The sequence below is a fragment of the Hoplias malabaricus genome, chromosome 3 (genome assembly GCF_029633855.1).
Source record: "Hoplias malabaricus isolate fHopMal1 chromosome 3, fHopMal1.hap1, whole genome shotgun sequence".
Lineage (NCBI taxonomy): Eukaryota > Metazoa > Chordata > Actinopteri > Characiformes > Erythrinidae > Hoplias > Hoplias malabaricus.
The window spans coordinates 18,019,912-18,032,799 of NC_089802.1; the positions used below are offsets into that span (position 1 = coordinate 18,019,912).

The window sequence follows — 12,888 nt, forward strand, 5'->3', positions numbered from 1 at the left end:
ATGATCTCAAAAGTTATATTGTTCTCACCAATGCAGTGCGGCACGAGGTTGACCCCAAATATGTCCGCCGATAGAAGAAGAAAAGCAGACACTTTAGCGTCCAAGTGGATAAACTATGCCGTTGCCATTGCAGTGCGAAAGCCGCACGAAGCCGGTAGCGTGGCCGAGCGGTCTAAGGCGCTGGATTAAGGCTCCAGTCTCTTCGGAGGCGTGGGTTCAAATCCCACCGCTGCCAAAGAAGGTTTTGAAGAAACCACCATCCAAGCTGTTGAGCAGCTTATACTCAAATTGGCGCCCTCTGTTGCTCTTTTCAACAGCAGCAACTTGGAAGAGTCGGCTTGACGTTTCTTCAATTCCTTCAAGTTCTCCAATATTCAAAGGGCGTAGGATGGCCCAAGCTGGCCGAACCAACGGAGAACACATCAAAAGAATGCCCAACACGCAGGCGGCCGTATAAAGCAAACCATAAAGCCGCGTCGGCCAGTCCGAAGTCTTAGGAATCTAGCGCTTCTTAGTCTGCATCTGCCAATAGATGACTTGACTGAGATTCTCTAGCACGCGTGTTACGCCCCCTTCTGTTTTGGCTAGGAATAAGAGGGCCGGGGCTTCTCGGCGGTAGTGTGGCCGAGTGGTCGAAGGCGCTGGATTTAGGCTCCAGTCTCTGTGGAGGCGTGGGTTCGAATCCCACCACTGCCAGCGAAGCTTTTGTGAAGATGTTGGCTCGGTCCATCCTTGGAAAAGCGCCATGTTGAAAATGTCTGTGGCAAGAGCTTGCGTGTACGATGTTGGTGTAGTATCAATGAACGGCAGATGTCCTTGTGGTGGGCTTTTGTTAGACTGATTTCCACATCCTCTGTGTTCACTGGGCGTCTGTTTTATTAATTTTTGTAAAAGATCAGTTGCTTAGTAAATGATCTCAAAAGTTATATTGTTCTCACCAATGCAGTGCGGCACGAGGTTGACCCCAAATATGTCCGCCGATAGAAGAAGAAAAGCAGACACTTTAGCGTCCAAGTGGATAAACTATGCCATTGCCATTGCAGTGCGAAAGCCGCACGAAGCCGGTAGCGTGGCCGAGCGGTCTAAGGCGCTGGATTAAGGCTCCAGTCTCTTCGGAGGCGTGGGTTCAAATCCCACCGCTGCCAAAGAAGGTTTTGAAGAAACCACCATCCAAGCTGTTGAGCAGCTTATACTCAAATTGGCGCCCTCTGTTGCTCTTTTCAACAGCAGCAACTTGGAAGAGTCGGCTTGACGTTTCTTCAATTCCTTCAAGTTCTCCAATATTCAAAGGGCGTAGGATGGCCCAAGCTGGCCGAACCAACGGAGAACACGTCAAAAGAATGCCCAACACGCAGGCGGCCGTATAAAGCAAACCATAAAGCCGCGTCGGCCAGTCCGAAGTCTTAGGAATCTAGCGCTTCTTTGTCTGCATCTGCCAATAGATGACTTGACTGAGATTCTCTAGCTCGCGTGTTACGCCCCCTTCTGTTTTGGCTAGGAATAAGAGGGCCGGGGCTTCTCGGCGGTAGTGTGGCCGAGTGGTCGAAGGCGCTGGATTTAGGCTCCAGTCTCTGTGGAGGCGTGTGTTCGAATCCCACCACTGCCAGCGAAGCTTTTGTGAAGATGTTGGCTCGGTCCATCCTTGGAAAAGCGCCATGTTGAAAATGTCTGTGGCAAGAGCTTGCGTGTACGATGTTGGTGTAGTATCAATGAACGGCAGATGTCCTTGTGGTGGGCTTTTGTTAGACTGATTTCCACATCCTCTGTGTTCACTGGGCGTCTGTTTTATTAATTTTTGTAAAAGATCAGTTGCTTAGTAAATGATCTCAAAAGTTATATTGTTCTCACCAATGCAGTGCGGCACGAGGTTGACCCCAAATATGTCCGCCGATAGAAGAAGAAAAGCAGACACTTTAGCGTCCAAGTGGATAAACTATGCCGTTGCCATTGCAGTGCGAAAACCGCACGAAGCCGGTAGCGTGGCCGAGCGGTCTAAGGCGCTGGATTAAGGCTCCAGTCTCTTCGGAGGCGTGGGTTCAAATCCCACCGCTGCCAAAGAAGGTTTTGAAGAAACCACCATCCAAGCTGTTGAGCAGCTTATACTCAAATTGGCGCCCTCTGTTGCTCTTTTCAACAGCAGCAACTTGGAAGAGTCGGCTTGACGTTTCTTCAATTCCTTCAAGTTCTCCAATATTCAAAGGGCGTAGGATGGCCCAAGCTGGCCGAACCAACGGAGAACACATCAAAAGAATGCCCAACACGCAGGCGGCCGTATAAAGCAAACCATAAAGCCGCGTCGGCCAGTCCGAAGTCTTAGGAATCTAGCGCTTCTTAGTCTGCATCTGCCAATAGATGACTTGACTGAGATTCTCTAGCTCGCGTGTTACGCCCCCTTCTGTTTTGGCTAGGAATAAGAGGGCCGGGGCTTCTCGGCGGTAGTGTGGCCGAGTGGTCGAAGGCGCTGGATTTAGGCTCCAGTCTCTGTGGAGGCGTGGGTTCGAATCCCACCACTGCCAGCGAAGCTTTTGTGAAGATGTTGGCTCGGTCCATCCTTGGAAAAGCGCCATGTTGAAAATGTCTGTGGCAAGAGCTTGCGTGTACGATGTTGGTGTAGTATCAATGAACGGCAGATGTCCTTGTGGTGGGCTTTTGTTAGACTGATTTCCACATCCTCTGTGTTCACTGGGCGTCTGTTTTATTAATTTTTGTAAAAGATCAGTTGCTTAGTAAATGATCTCAAAAGTTATATTGTTCTCACCAATGCAGTGCGGCACGAGGTTGACCCCAAATATGTCCGCCGATAGAAGAAGAAAAGCAGACACTTTAGCGTCCAAGTGGATAAACTATGCCGTTGCCATTGCAGTGCGAAAGCCGCACGAAGCCGGTAGCGTGGCCGAGCGGTCTAAGGCGCTGGATTAAGGCTCCAGTCTCTTCGGAGGCGTGGGTTCAAATCCCACCGCTGCCAAAGAAGGTTTTGAAGAAACCACCATCCAAGCTGTTGAGCAGCTTATACTCAAATTGGCGCCCTCTGTTGCTCTTTTCAACAGCAGCAACTTGGAAGAGTCGGCTTGACGTTTCTTCAATTCCTTCAAGTTCTCCAATATTCAAAGGGCGTAGGATGGCCCAAGCTGGCCGAACCAACGGAGAACACGTCAAAAGAATGCCCAACACGCAGGCGGCCGTATAAAGCAAACCATAAAGCCGCGTCGGCCAGTCCGAAGTCTTAGGAATCTAGCGCTTCTTTGTCTGCATCTGCCAATAGATGACTTGACTGAGATTCTCTAGCTCGCGTGTTACGCCCCCTTCTGTTTTGGCTAGGAATAAGAGGGCCGGGGCTTCTCGGAGGTAGTGTGGCCGAGTGGTCGAAGGCGCTGGATTTAGGCTCCAGTCTCTGTGGAGGCGTGGGTTCGAATCCCACCACTGCCAGCGAAGCTTTTGTGAAGATGTTGGCTCGGTCCATCCTTGGAAAAGCGCCATGTTGAAAATGTCTGTGGCAAGAGCTTGCGTGTACGATGTTGGTGTAGTATCAATGAACGGCAGATGTCCTTGTGGTGGGCTTTTGTTAGACTGATTTCCAGATCCTCTGTGTTCACTGGGCGTCTGTTTTATTAATTTTTGTAAAAGATCAGTTGCTTAGTAAATGATCTCAAAAGTTATATTGTTCTCACCAATGCAGTGCGGCACGAGGTTGACCCCAAATATGTCCGCCGATAGAAGAAGAAAAGCAGACACTTTAGCGTCCAAGTGGATAAACTATGCCGTTACCATTGCAGTGCGAAAGCCGCACGAAGCCGGTAGCGTGGCCGAGCGGTCTAAGGCGCTGGATTAAGGCTCCAGTCTCTTCGGAGGCGTGGGTTCAAATCCCACCGCTGCCAAAGAAGGTTTTGAAGAAACCACCATCCAAGCTGTTGAGCAGCTTATACTCAACTTGGCGCCCTCTGTTGCTCTTTTCAACAGCAGCAACTTGGAAGAGTCGGCTTGACGTTTCTTCAATTCCTTCAAGTTCTCCAATATTCAAAGGGCGTAGGATGGCCCAAGCTGGCCGAACCAACGGAGAACACATCAAAAGAATGCCCAACACGCAGGCGGCCGTATAAAGCAAACCATAAAGCCGCGTCGGCCAGTCCGAAGTCTTAGGAATCTAGCGCTTCTTAGTCTGCATCTGCCAATAGATGACTTGACTGAGATTCTCTAGCTCGCGTGTTACGCCCCCTTCTGTTTTGGCTAGGAATAAGAGGGCCGGGGCTTCTCGGCGGTAGTGTGGCCGAGTGGTCGAAGGCGCTGGATTTAGGCTCCAGTCTCTGTGGAGGCGTGGGTTCGAATCCCACCACTGCCAGCGAAGCTTTTGTGAAGATGTTGGCTCGGTCCATCCTTGGAAAAGCGCCATGTTGAAAATGTCTGTGGCAAGAGCTTGCGTGTACGATGTTGGTGTAGTATCAATGAACGGCAGATGTCCTTGTGGTGGGCTTTTGTTAGACTGATTTCCACATCCTCTGTGTTCACTGGGCGTCTGTTTTATTAATTTTTGTAAAAGATCAGTTGCTTAGTAAATGATCTCAAAAGTTATATTGTTCTCACCAATGCAGTGCGGCACGAGGTTGACCCCAAATATGTCCGCCGATAGAAGAAGAAAAGCAGACACTTTAGCGTCCAAGTGGATAAACTATGCCGTTGCCATTGCAGTGCGAAAGCCGCACGAAGCCGGTAGCGTGGCCGAGCGGTCTAAGGCGCTGGATTAAGGCTCCAGTCTCTTCGGAGGCGTGGGTTCAAATCCCACCGCTGCCAAAGAAGGTTTTGAAGAAACCACCATCCAAGCTGTTGAGCAGCTTATACTCAAATTGGCGCCCTCTGTTGCTCTTTTCAACAGCAGCAACTTGGAAGAGTCGGCTTGACGTTTCTTCAATTCCTTCAAGTTCTCCAATATTCAAAGGGCGTAGGATGGCCCAAGCTGGCCGAACCAACGGAGAACACGTCAAAAGAATGCTCAACACGCAGGCGGCCGTATAAAGCAAACCATAAAGCCGCGTCGGCCAGTCCGAAGTCTTAGGAATCTAGCGCTTCTTTGTCTGCATCTGCCAATAGATGACTTGACTGAGATTCTCTAGCTCGCGTGTTACGCCCCCTTCTGTTTTGGCTAGGAATAAGAGGGCCGGGGCTTCTCGGAGGTAGTGTGGCCGAGTGGTCGAAGGCGCTGGATTTAGGCTCCAGTCTCTGTGGAGGCGTGGGTTCGAATCCCACCACTGCCAGCGAAGCTTTTGTGAAGATGTTGGCTCGGTCCATCCTTGGAAAAGCGCCATGTTGAAAATGTCTGTGGCAAGAGCTTGCGTGTACGATGTTGGTGTAGTATCAATGAACGGCAGATGTCCTTGTGGTGGGCTTTTGTTAGACTGATTTCCACATCCTCTGTGTTCACTGGGCGTCTGTTTTATTAATTTTTGTAAAAGATCAGTTGCTTAGTAAATGATCTCAAAAGTTATATTGTTCTCACCAATGCAGTGCGGCACGAGGTTGACCCCAAATATGTCCGCCGATAGAAGAAGAAAAGCAGACACTTTAGCGTCCAAGTGGATAAACTATGCCGTTGCCATTGCAGTGCGAAAGCCGCACGAAGCCGGTAGCGTGGCCGAGCGGTCTAAGGCGCTGGATTAAGGCTCCAGTCTCTTCGCAGGCGTGGGTTCAAATCCCACCGCTGCCAAAGAAGGTTTTGAAGAAACCACCATCCAAGCTGTTGAGCAGCTTATACTCAACTTGGCGCCCTCTGTTGCTCTTTTCAACAGCAGCAACTTGGAAGAGTCGGCTTGACGTTTCTTCAATTCCTTCAAGTTCTCCAATATTCAAAGGGCGTAGGATGGCCCAAGCTGGCCGAACCAACGGAGAACACATCAAAAGAATGCCCAACACGCAGGCGGCCGTATAAAGCAAACCATAAAGCCGCGTCGGCCAGTCCGAAGTCTTAGGAATCTAGCGCTTCTTTGTCTGTATCTGCCAATAGATGACTTGACTGAGATTCTCTAGCTCGCGTGTTACGCCCCCTTCTGTTTTGGCTAGGAATAAGAGGGCCGGGGCTTCTCGGCGGTAGTGTGGCCGAGTGGTCGAAGGCGCTGGATTTAGGCTCCAGTCTCTGTGGAGGCGTGGGTTCGAATCCCACCACTGCCAGCGAAGCTTTTGTGAAGATGTTGGCTCGGTCCATCCTTGGAAAAGCGCCATGTTGAAAATGTCTGTGGCAAGAGCTTGCGTGTACGATGTTGGTGTAGTATCAATGAACGGCAGATGTCCTTGTGGTGGGCTTTTGTTAGACTGATTTCCACATCCTCTGTGTTCACTGGGCGTCTGTTTTATTAATTTTTGTAAAAGATCAGTTGCTTAGTAAATGATCTCAAAAGTTATATTATTCTCACCAATGCAGTGCGGCACGAGGTTGACCCCAAATATGTCCGCCGATAGAAGAAGAAAAGCAGACACTTTAGCGTCCAAGTGGATAAACTATGCCGTTGCCATTGCAGTGCGAAAGCCGCACGAAGCCGGTAGCGTGGCCGAGCGGTCTAAGGCGCTGGATTAAGGCTCCAGTCTCTTCGGAGGCGTGGGTTCAAATCCCACCGCTGCCAAAGAAGGTTTTGAAGAAACCACCATCCAAGCTGTTGAGCAGCTTATACTCAACTTGGCGCCCTCTGTTGCTCTTTTCAACAGCAGCAACTTGGAAGAGTCGGCTTGACGTTTCTTCAATTCCTTCAAGTTCTCCAATATTCAAAGGGCGTAGGATGGCCCAAGCTGGCCGAACCAACGGAGAACACAACAAAAGAATGCCCAACACGCAGGCGGCCGTATAAAGCAAACCATAAAGCCGCGTCGGCCAGTCCGAAGTCTTAGGAATCTAGCGCTTCTTTGTCTGCATCTGCCAATAGATGACTTGACTGAGATTCTCTAGCTCGCGTGTTACGCCCCCTTCTGTTTTGGCTAGGAATAAGAGAGCCGGGGCTTCTCGGAGGTAGTGTGGCCGAGTGGTCGAAGGCACTGGATTTAGGCTCCAGTCTCTGTGGAGGCGTGGGTTCCAATCCCACCACTGCCAGCGAAGCTTTTGTGAAGATGTTGGCTCGGTCCATCCTTGGAAAAGCGCCATGTTGAAAATGTCTGTGGCAAGAGCTTGCGTGTACGATGTTGGTGTAGTATCAATGAACGGCAGATGTCCTTGTGGTGGGCTTTTGTTAGACTGATTTCCACATCCTCTGTGTTCACTGGGCGTCTGTTTTATTAATTTTTGTAAAAGATCAGTTGCTTAGTAAATGATCTCAAAAGTTATATTGTTCTCACCAATGCAGTGCGGCACGAGGTTGACCCCAAATATGTCCGCCGATAGAAGAAGAAAAGCAGACACTTTAGCGTCCAAGTGGATAAACTATGCCGTTGCCATTGCAGTGCGAAAGCCGCACGAAGCCGGTAGCGTGGCCGAGCGGTCTAAGGCGCTGGATTAAGGCTCCAGTCTCTTCGGAGGCGTGGGTTCAAATCCCACCGCTGCCAAAGAAGGTTTTGAAGAAACCACCATCCAAGCTGTTGAGCAGCTTATACTCAAATTGGCGCCCTCTGTTGCTCTTTTCAACAGCAGCAACTTGGAAGAGTCGGCTTGACGTTTCTTCAATTCCTTCAAGTTCTCCAATATTCAAAGGGCGTAGGATGGCCCAAGCTGGCCGAACCAACGGAGAACACATCAAAAGAATGCCCAACACGCAGGCGGCCGTATAAAGCAAACCATAAAGCCGCGTCGGCCAGTCCGAAGTCTTAGGAATCTAGCGCTTCTTTGTCTGCATCTGCCAATAGATGACTTGACTGAGATTCTCTAGCTCGCGTGTTACGCCCCCTTCTGTTTTGGCTAGGAATAAGAGGGCCGGGGCTTCTCGGAGGTAGTGTGGCCGAGTGGTCGAAGGCGCTGGATTTAGGCTCCAGTCTCTGTGGAGGCGTGGGTTCGAATCCCACCACTGCCAGCGAAGCTTTTGTGAAGATGTTGGCTCGGTCCATCCTTGGAAAAGCGCCATGTTGAAAATGTCTGTGGCAAGAGCTTGCGTGTACGATGTTGGTGTAGTATCAATGAACGGCAGATGTCCTTGTGGTGGGCTTTTGTTAGACTGATTTCCACATCCTCTGTGTTCACTGGGCGTCTGTTTTATTAATTTTTGTAAAAGATCAGTTGCTTAGTAAATGATCTCAAAAGTTATATTGTTCTCACCAATGCAGTGCGGCACGAGGTTGACCCCAAATATGTCCGCCGATAGAAGAAGAAAAGCAGACACTTTAGCGTCCAAGTGGATAAACTATGCCGTTGCCATTGCAGTGCGAAAGCCGCACGAAGCCGGTAGCGTGGCCGAGCGGTCTAAGGCGCTGGATTAAGGCTCCAGTCTCTTCGCAGGCGTGGGTTCAAATCCCACCGCTGCCAAAGAAGGTTTTGAAGAAACCACCATCCAAGCTGTTGAGCAGCTTATACTCAACTTGGCGCCCTCTGTTGCTCTTTTCAACAGCAGCAACTTGGAAGAGTCGGCTTGACGTTTCTTCAATTCCTTCAAGTTCTCCAATATTCAAAGGGCGTAGGATGGCCCAAGCTGGCCGAACCAACGGAGAACACATCAAAAGAATGCCCAACACGCAGGCGGCCGTATAAAGCAAACCATAAAGCCGCGTCGGCCAGTCCGAAGTCTTAGGAATCTAGCGCTTCTTTGTCTGTATCTGCCAATAGATGACTTGACTGAGATTCTCTAGCTCGCGTGTTACGCCCCCTTCTGTTTTGGCTAGGAATAAGAGGGCCGGGGCTTCTCGGCGGTAGTGTGGCCGAGTGGTCGAAGGCACTGGATTTAGGCTCCAGTCTCTGTGGAGGCGTGGGTTCGAATCCCACCACTGCCAGCGAAGCTTTTGTGAAGATGTTGGCTCGGTCCATCCTTGGAAAAGCGCCATGTTGAAAATGTCTGTGGCAAGAGCTTGCGTGTACGATGTTGGTGTAGTATCAATGAACGGCAGATGTCCTTGTGGTGGGCTTTTGTTAGACTGATTTCCACATCCTCTGTGTTCACTGGGCGTCTGTTTTATTAATTTTTGTAAAAGATCAGTTGCTTAGTAAATGATCTCAAAAGTTATATTGTTCTCACCAATGCAGTGCGGCACGAGGTTGACCCCAAATATGTCCGCCGATAGAAGAAGAAAAGCAGACACTTTAGCGTCCAAGTGGATAAACTATGCCGTTGCCATTGCAGTGCGAAAGCCGCACGAAGCCGGTTGCGTGGCCGAGCGGTCTAAGGCGCTGGATTAAGGCTCCAGTCTCTTCGGAGGCGTGGTTTCAAATCCCACCGCTGCCAAAGAAGGTTTTGAAGAAACCACCATCCAAGCTGTTGAGCAGCTTATACTCAAATTGGCGCCCTCTGTTGCTCTTTTCAACAGCAGCAACTTGGAAGAGTCGGCTTGACGTTTCTTCAATTCCTTCAAGTTCTCCAATATTCAAAGGGCGTAGGATGGCCCAAGCTGGCCGAACCAACGGAGAACACATCAAAAGAATGCCCAACACGCAGGCGGCCGTATAAAGCAAACCATAAAGCCGCGTCGGCCAGTCCGAAGTCTTAGGAATCTAGCGCTTCTTTGTCTGTATCTGCCAATAGATGACTTGACTGAGATTCTCTAGCTCGCGTGTTACGCCCCCTTCTGTTTTGGCTAGGAATAAGAGGGCCGGGGCTTCTCGGCGGTAGTGTGGCCGAGTGGTCGAAGGCGCTGGATTTAGGCTCCAGTCTCTGTGGAGGCGTGGGTTCGAATCCCACCACTGCCAGCGAAGCTTTTGTGAAGATGTTGGCTCGGTCCATCCTTGGAAAAGCGCCATGTTGAAAATGTCTGTGGCAAGAGCTTGCGTGTACGATGTTGGTGTAGTATCAATGAACGGCAGATGTCCTTGTGGTGGGCTTTTGTTAGACTGATTTCCACATCCTCTGTGTTCACTGGGCGTCTGTTTTATTAATTTTTGTAAAAGATCAGTTGCTTAGTAAATGATCTCAAAAGTTATATTGTTCTCACCAATGCAGTGCGGCACGAGGTTGACCCCAAATATGTCCGCCGATAGAAGAAGAAAAGCAGACACTTTAGCGTCCAAGTGGATAAACTATGCCGTTGCCATTGCAGTGCGAAAGCCACACAAAGCCGGTAGCGTGGCCGAGCGGTCTAAGGCGCTGGATTAAGGCTCCAGTCTCTTCGGAGGCGTGGGTTCAAATCCCACCGCTGCCAAAGAAGGTTTTGAAGAAACCACCATCCAAGCTGTTGAGCAGCTTATACTCAACTTGGCGCCCTCTGTTGCTCTTTTCAACAGCAGCAACTTGGAAGAGTCGGCTTGACGTTTCTTCAATTCCTTCAAGTTCTCCAATATTCAAAGGGCGTAGGATGGCCCAAGCTGGCCGAACCAACGGAGAACACATCAAAAGAATGCCCAACACGCAGGCGGCCGTATAAAGCAAACCATAAAGCCGCGTCGGCCAGTCCGAAGTCTTAGGAATCTAGCGCTTCTTAGTCTGCATCTGCCAATAGATGACTTGACTGAGATTCTCTAGCTCGCGTGTTACGCCCCCTTCTGTTTTGGCTAGGAATAAGAGGGCCGGGGCTTCTCGGCGGTAGTGTGGCCGAGTGGTCGAAGGCGCTGGATTTAGGCTCCAGTCTCTGTGGAGGCGTGGGTTCGAATCCCACCACTGCCAGCGAAGCTTTTGTGAAGATGTTGGCTCGGTCCATCCTTGGAAAAGCGCCATGTTGAAAATGTCTGTGGCAAGAGCTTGCGTGTACGATGTTGGTGTAGTATCAATGAACGGCAGATGTCCTTGTGGTGGGCTTTTGTTAGACTGATTTCCACATCCTCTGTGTTCACTGGGCGTCTGTTTTATTAATTTTTGTAAAAGATCAGTTGCTTAGTAAATGATCTCAAAAGTTATATTGTTCTCACCAATGCAGTGCGGCACGAGGTTGACCCCAAATATGTCCGCCGATAGAAGAAGAAAAGCAGACACTTTAGCGTCCAAGTGGATAAACTATGCCGTTGCCATTGCAGTGCGAAAGCCGCACGAAGCCGGTAGCGTGGCCGAGCGGTCTAAGGCGCTGGATTAAGGCTCCAGTCTCTTCGGAGGCGTGGGTTCAAATCCCACCGCTGCCAAAGAAGGTTTTGAAGAAACCACCATCCAAGCTGTTGAGCAGCTTATACTCAACTTGGCGCCCTCTGTTGCTCTTTTCAACAGCAGCAACTTGGAAGAGTCGGCTTGACGTTTCTTCAATTCCTTCAAGTTCTCCAATATTCAAAGGGCGTAGGATGGCCCAAGCTGGCCGAACCAACGGAGAACACATCAAAAGAATGCCCAACACGCAGGCGGCCGTATAAAGCAAACCATAAAGCCGCGTCGGCCAGTCCGAAGTCTTAGGAATCTAGCGCTTCTTTGTCTGCATCTGCCAATAGATGACTTGACTGAGATTCTCTAGCTCGCGTGTTACGCCCCCTTCTGTTTTGGCTAGGAATAAGAGAGCCGGGGCTTCTCGGAGGTAGTGTGGCCGAGTGGTCGAAGGCACTGGATTTAGGCTCCAGTCTCTGTGGAGGCGTGGGTTCGAATCCCACCACTGCCAGCGAAGCTTTTGTGAAGATGTTGGCTAGGTCCATCCTTGGAAAAGCGCCATGTTGAAAATGTCTGTGGCAAGAGCTTGCGTGTACGATGTTGGTGTAGTATCAATGAACGGCAGATGTCCTTGTGGTGGGCTTTTGTTAGACTGATTTCCACATCCTCTGTGTTCACTGGGCGTCTGTTTTATTAATTTTTGTAAAAGATCAGTTGCTTAGTAAATGATCTCAAAAGTTATATTGTTCTCACCAATGCAGTGCGGCACGAGGTTGACCCCAAATATGTCCGCCGATAGAAGAAGAAAAGCAGACACTTTAGCGTCCAAGTGGATAAACTATGCCGTTGCCATTGCAGTGCGAAAGCCGCACGAAGCCGGTAGCGTGGCCGAGCGGTCTAAGGCGCTGGATTAAGGCTCCAGTCTCTTCGGAGGCGTGGGTTCAAATCCCACCGCTGCCAAAGAAGGTTTTGAAGAAACCACCATCCAAGCTGTTGAGCAGCTTATACTCAAATTGGCGCCCTCTGTTGCTCTTTTCAACAGCAGCAACTTGGAAGAGTCGGCTTGACGTTTCTTCAATTCCTTCAAGTTCTCCAATATTCAAAGGGCGTAGGATGGCCCAAGCTGGCCGAACCAACGGAGAACACGTCAAAAGAATGCTCAACACGCAGGCGGCCGTATAAAGCAAACCATAAAGCCGCGTCGGCCAGTCCGAAGTCTTAGGAATCTAGCGCTTCTTTGTCTGCATCTGCCAATAGATGACTTGACTGAGATTCTCTAGCTCGCGTGTTACGCCCCCTTCTGTTTTGGCTAGGAATAAGAGGGCCGGGGCTTCTCGGAGGTAGTGTGGCCGAGTGGTCGAAGGCGCTGGATTTAGGCTCCAGTCTCTGTGGAGGCGTGGGTTCGAATCCCACCACTGCCAGCGAAGCTTTTGTGAAGATGTTGGCTCGGTCCATCCTTGGAAAAGCGCCATGTTGAAAATGTCTGTGGCAAGAGCTTGCGTGTACGATGTTGGTGTAGTATCAATGAACGGCAGATGTCCTTGTGGTGGGCTTTTGTTAGACTGATTTCCACATCCTCTGTGTTCACTGGGCGTCTGTTTTATTAATTTTTGTAAAAGATCAGTTGCTTAGTAAATGATCTCAAAAGTTATATTGTTCTCACCAATGCAGTGCGGCACGAGGTTGACCCCAAATATGTCCGCCGATAGAAGAAGAAAAGCAGACACTTTAGCGTCCAAGTGGATAAACTATGCCGTTGCCATTGCAGTGCGAAAGCCGCACG

General features: G+C 50.0%; 5 non-coding genes across 5 annotated transcripts; all 5 read left to right on the forward strand.

Annotated features, from left to right (window-relative positions):
• The first annotated feature begins 6,074 nt into the window (after positions 1-6,074).
• Positions 6,075-6,156, forward strand: trnal-uag (transfer RNA leucine (anticodon UAG)). The gene has a single exon. It is a non-coding gene; the product is annotated as a tRNA-Leu (tRNA).
• Positions 6,157-7,894: 1,738 nt separating this feature from the next.
• On the forward strand, positions 7,895-7,976 carry trnal-uag (transfer RNA leucine (anticodon UAG)). Its single transcript has one exon. It is a non-coding gene; the product is annotated as a tRNA-Leu (tRNA).
• A 1,738-nt stretch (positions 7,977-9,714) lies between these two features.
• Positions 9,715-9,796, forward strand: trnal-uag (transfer RNA leucine (anticodon UAG)). Its single transcript has one exon. It is a non-coding gene; the product is annotated as a tRNA-Leu (tRNA).
• An 828-nt stretch (positions 9,797-10,624) lies between these two features.
• On the forward strand, positions 10,625-10,706 carry trnal-uag (transfer RNA leucine (anticodon UAG)). The gene has a single exon. It is a non-coding gene; the product is annotated as a tRNA-Leu (tRNA).
• Positions 10,707-12,444: 1,738 nt separating this feature from the next.
• trnal-uag (transfer RNA leucine (anticodon UAG)) lies at positions 12,445-12,526 on the forward strand. The gene has a single exon. It is a non-coding gene; the product is annotated as a tRNA-Leu (tRNA).
• Positions 12,527-12,888: the final 362 nt, after the last annotated feature.